We start from the raw sequence: 6104 nt of genomic DNA on the forward strand, positions 1-6104 counted from the left end.
TCCATCCATCAGTGCATCCAGTTAAAGGTTTATCTTTGAGTGATATGCAGTAGTGTCTATATCAGGTCAAGGTATGGCTTTGCTTGGTGTAGATATCTCTGAACTAAAAATACAACTTAACTCCTTTTCACATCTCAATATAATAGTAAAGCTTGTATGGAATAACTGAAAAAATCACTACCCTCTAGAAGAAGGAAGAATGGGTGACACACAGTAATGTACTCTATTTGATTTATTGAGAAATCGATAACATAATGCTGTGAGAGGTAGTAATGCCCACTAACTATGTCATTTGTTCCTTTAAATTTCCACACGCAATGATGTCTGCCACATATCTATCTGCAACCCCACTGGGAAGGCACTGTAAGGGATGCCATGTCATAAGAGTAGAAAATGTTCCAGAATTGGTCTTTGACTATGATCTATGGGAGGAGCAACCACCAATGTACCACTGGTACCAAGTACCAATGTTCTCTGTGGACCTTGTGTCTGTCTTTATCCTCCTTGTCCATGTCTGAAGTGGACATCTGGGGACTATGTGCTCTTGATGGCTGAGGACGTATCCAAGCTTATTTCCTTATTCTAAAGTGCTGTTGTGAGACTGAAAGTGATTTTGAGCCTTAGACTCAAACTTTTTGCTCTAAGATGTAATATCTCCCCAAAACCAAGCTTCTTATATAATTGATTTCACTTAGTTCATAGGTACAATCTTAGTCTTTCCAACATAAGTTTCAAACTCACTATAATTTTTGCTTTATTGTCCCCATACCTCTCTATGAGCTTAGAGGCTATTTGCTTTCCTAGACTCCAATCAGATTTTTGCCTCAAGTCATTTTATTCAGTTGGAAGTATTTACTGGCTCCATATTCTTGGTCTGATTTTTTTCTCCCCTGAGGCAATTAAATCAGTTTAAAGATCTTGCTGGGTTGTCATATTTTTTACTGGTGGAAGTCCAGAAACAGTGGACTTTCTTAATCCTGAGAGGCCCAGATTTTGTTTATTATACCTATTCTCCTCCACTTTTGCCTTAGAAACCAGCCGACTTTTATCTGAAATCATCACCTCTGTGTAATATCTTGCCAAACATGACCATTTACAACTACTCAAAATTCTAAATTTTTCAACCTTTCTTTCCCTAAAAGCCACACATTTTTTGTCACCGTTACTGGCTGGTGGTGTTTTTATTTTGTTTCGTTTTGAGGTGTATGATCTGCCTCCTTAAACCTGAAGGTGTGCATTTTGCCAAATACTTTACTATTGTAAAGATCACCATCTTTTCTAGGCTTTGATATGTTTCATGCTGCCCCATATCTCAGGTTTTTGTTACCCAGAAGTTCTACAACTTTGGTTCTAATAACACTATTTGTCAGGATAGCCTTGATTATTCTGCACCAACAGCCCCCAATGTTAGTGACTTATAACAACAAAATTTACTTCCCTCTCACACAAAATGTGGTGTCTCTCCAAGCAACTCTGCAGTAAAACTGTCCGCTAGAAGTCCACTCAGGCTAGCAGAAGCTCCACCATTTGAGTTGTACCATATGGAATTGCACAGGGCTCTCTTCACTTCTGTTCAGAGACCATTGATCGCTACCACTGATAGTGTCCTGCCTAATTTCAGGGGCTAGGAGATGTAAAGGAACAAATGAAATAATCAGTAGTTGGTGAGCATACTGCCTCTTGTCAGTACTACTTACTAGATTTCTCAGTAAATTAAATAGATTACATAATGCCATCTCTGCTTGCTCAGCAATATCCTTTATCAGCAACGGAGTGTTTTTTATACCTTCAGGTGGTGTTGGTAGCCGTGGTTTAGAGCTTTTCTCTGGGTGGAGAGATATCTCCAACAACTGAACGTGTGACATTAGTTTCATAAGCATTATGCTTTACTGTCATTGAAATTATATTAGGGAAATAAGTATGGAATCTAGGGCTGTTGTGTTCAGTAAAATTGAGAGAAAGAATTTGAGAGGAATTTGCATAGGAATATAAATACTGTGTAGTTTAATATTATGTAGCCCTCAAGCTTAAAATCTATCTTGTGTATATGAATCTTAACAGAAAACAATCAAAGAGGAGCTAACATGAACACTGAAGAAGCACTATAAGAAAATCCATGAATAAAATTCAAAGGCTTATTTCTGTTTTGAAAGTCAAAAATATTTAGGTTAAGTGAGACTCTGTGAACCAACAAATAAGATAATAAAGTATTGACTTAGCCTAAGGACAGATTATAAAAATGTAGTGTGTAAAAAAATTACAATATAATCTTAGATATTAAAATATTTCAGTTTACTGTTTTTCCTTACTGACAATAAACAAATCCATATGCAATTTAAGTATGCATATATTTTCAGAGAAACACATTTTTAAAGCTTATGACATTGAAAATGTCATTCAGCTATCAATAAATTAAGTAGCAAATTTCTCTTCTCTATTTTGAAGGCCACCTTATAAAACAGTTTTCAACTAGAAATGGTGTGTATATCAGAGTCTACTTGCAGCGTGCTTTAGTGCTTAGAAAAAATGAAAAATAGATTCATCAGTAATTTTACTCTGCAATAAGCCTTAACATATCACACAGGTCCATCTGAATGAAAGAAAAAGGCTTTAATATTAAATTTTTAAAAATATTTTTTAAGCTATGTCATCTGGTCCATTAGACACTAGTTTGATAATGCACTTCTCCATTTGCTGTTAACTGTATAAAATCTTTTTTTTTCTTAAAAACATTTACACTCATTAACAGTACAAGTGTGAAAAAAAAAGAAACTTTAAAAGATACTATTTTAAATATTTGCTACTTGATATTTTACTGGCAATCTGAACACTGGAAACAATCATTATCTCTGATAAAGGGAATTATACTTCTTAAAGGTAAAAATTAAAGTGAGTCTGCAAAATGAATTGAGCATAATCCCTTATTGTATGTACTGTAGTTGCTTCTTATAATGAAACTGAACATTATTCTGGTCATTGGAATGGAAGTTTTGAATGGTGTTAGGATTCTTCATAGGAAAAATAAGTAATTTCACATCTAAGTACACCACAGGAAAATAGAAGAAAAATAAATTTAGAATTTGGTTGTAGAGTAAATCATGCTTTAAAAATGCATTATGCAAGCAAAAGATAAATTCTCTGACCACAGTTAACTTGTGAAGCAGAATAGCAAGTGGACATACCACCTGGGGCTCATTACTAGCTGTGCTTTTGGCTCTGAGATGTGGTTCCAAGGGCAGAGTTTTCCATTAAATCCAGAGTCAGACAATTCAATCTTAGGAGGCTTGGGGCAAGGGAGGGGACAGGTGCCTGGGGGACAGGAGGGAATAGAGTTCTGATCCATATTTTATTCCCCACTAGATGCTTAATGTTGGGCCAGGAAATATGCCAACTTGTGATCCTACTGGGCAGAAACTTCAGCTAGCTCTTCTTGGAATTCCATGTCTAATGAGTGCCAGGGCTCATTAAAGGTTCATTACTAGTTGCAGTCTCCTGGTTCTTTGGGTTTCTATTCAGTAGAACAGTTGAAATACTGCACTAGATTTGGAGAAAACTGAACTACACCTCTATATGTTTGCTTCATTAGCCTGAGTTCCCTCAAAGGCAGAGCCATAGACGAAGACTTGCAAGGCAACTAAGGTGATCTCAGGAAATTGGGAGCAAGGAGTGTTTAACAGGAAAACAAGGAAAGCAAATTAAAAGATGCATTATTTCATTACTGACCAGGCTGGGATGCCAGTATTTGATACAGCAGGACATTCTGAAAAGGTTTATGAAATACATATAGGTAGTTGCGGCCCACAGGACAACTGAGGAGAGTATTTATCCATTAACTAATGCCCCTTGTCAAAGACAGCCCCATGGACATTGACTCTCCAACCCCAGTTGTCCATCCATGAGCATCCATAAGATGCTTCCTAGAATTCCAAGCTGTGTCCTCAAAAATCTGTGGAATAGGCAGCTAGAGGAAGCCTTTGCTCAAAATGAAACATGATCAAATTGCCCCTGTGTGAGGTTGAGGAACATCCTCAAGGAACTGGGCACTATGGCAGTGCCTGTAGTAAGAGGCGTATCCCAGAGGATGCAGAGTGATGCACAAGAGGTTCTCAGACATCGGTTTAAATTAAACACCAGACCAGAATTAAAGTACTGGGAATAGGAATGAGAGGGAAAGGGGGAAAGAGAGGTTACAGGACTGTTTCCTAAATACAACTGAATTACTTTGCCACCAACTCTTGGCTTTTTTCCTTCACACATGGTAAGCAGTGCCTCAGAGGGCTGGCCTGGAAGGATACTTACATAACACTATTAAACATTCAGTATATTCAAAGATAATATCTTAATAAGATGTCCTTCAAACAAAAGTTGAACAGTTACAAAGAAAAAAAATCATTACTAAACAACATTATTACAGAGTGAAACATTCTGAATAATTTTGTATTCTGGCTCACTGAAAACAGAAACACATATGCGGGAAACCCCCGGGGGTAGTAATTCTCTCTCCTGATGTAGTAGAAAGAACTCTGAACTTGGACCTAGAAGCTGTAGGTCTGAATTTTAGGCCTGACACCCTCTTACTGTATAAATTTGCAAGTCTCTTAACATCTTTGAGTCTTTGTATGTAAAGTTGAACTAATAAAACTTGTTCCCAAATGTTACTGGTTGAGTATAGGGTCAAACAAGAAGATGTGCTAGAAGATACTGTCCACCCGGACCACTGTTTACCTTCATTATTATGACCTCCCATGTTTCGAAATTTCAAAGACATCCTAGATTGGTCCTTAGTCTAAGACTAACCAAGGAAGCCAGCTCCAGTCCTTCCCCATCCCTGCCACCTCTGCAGAGCCTATAGGCAACCTTAGTAAAATTCTGCATCGAGGTTGGTCATTCCAAGTTACATTCAAAGCAACTTAGTCTTTTGATTCTGTAATCATGCCTCTCAACATAGATTATTTTTAGCTACACATTTCAATGGTTATCCCTACTTATTCTTCTTTCCCTAAAGTAGAATCTTCCAATGTCAGAATTTTGCTCCAGCTCTTTAAAAGAACCATGGCATCATTTTTTACTCCAGTGCCCTTTTTAGACTTTGGCTGATAATAATCCTCTTAACACACTAAGTACAGAAAATTCAGATTTTTGAACGAATATCTGACCTGGTATTGGTTATGATATAATTTATTTCCTCTCAGTTTTTGCAATATTAAATTAAGGGCACCTATTTAGATTTTTAAAAAACAAAACAAAACACCTCAACATGTTAAGTACCTCTCAGTTAACCATACCCAGACCATACACAGACCATATCACACTTTCCTGTACCCTAGGATGGATAGCCCTCCATAGGGCCAACCTAAATACTTCTTGAAGGATTCCTCTTAGAAGTCAAAAAGCTAATGATTTCACTGTAATACAGTATCAGAAACTGCTTCTGAAAATTTGTTTTAGGTAGTTATATTGTACATTTGATCTGTAAATTATTTAGTTTTAGAAATACAGAACTTTCGCAATCAAGCATTTTTAATCCGAAACTGGTCTATCAATCACAGTAACAACATAATTTCAGAGGCTTCATAAAAAAATGTGCAGTTCAAGTGGTCTCCAATGACTTTTTTTCACAAAGAAGCCACAGAGTAAAACAGTCTTTCCCCAAAAGTTTGCAAAGGCAGAAAAACAGAAACCTTCAAAAACTCTGAGAAATGTATTTCAGAAACAAATTCCAATTAAAAATATTAAGGGGCTTCCCTGGTGGCGCAGTGGTTGAGAATCTGCCTGCCAATGCAGGGGACACGGGTTCGAGCCCTGGTCTGGGAAGATCCCACATGCCCGCGGAGCAACTGGGCCCATGAGCCACAACTACTGAGCCTGCGCACGTCTGGAGCCTGTGCTCCGCAACAAGAGAGGCCGCGATAGTGAGAGGCCCGCGCACCGCCATGAAGAGTGGCCCCCGCTCGCCGCAACTAGAGAAAGCCCTCGCGCAGAAACGAAGACCCAACACAGCCAAAAATAAATAAATAAATAAATATATATATATATATATATATATATATATATTAAGAAGCTAGAAGTGATTATAAAAGACAAACGGGCACCTAATATGAGAA

This window comes from Delphinapterus leucas, chromosome 9 (genome assembly GCF_059928025.1).
Source record: "Delphinapterus leucas isolate spDelLeu-1000000601 "Yukka" chromosome 9, BTC_Dleu_Yukka2, whole genome shotgun sequence".
NCBI classification, from domain to species: domain Eukaryota; kingdom Metazoa; phylum Chordata; class Mammalia; order Artiodactyla; family Monodontidae; genus Delphinapterus; species Delphinapterus leucas.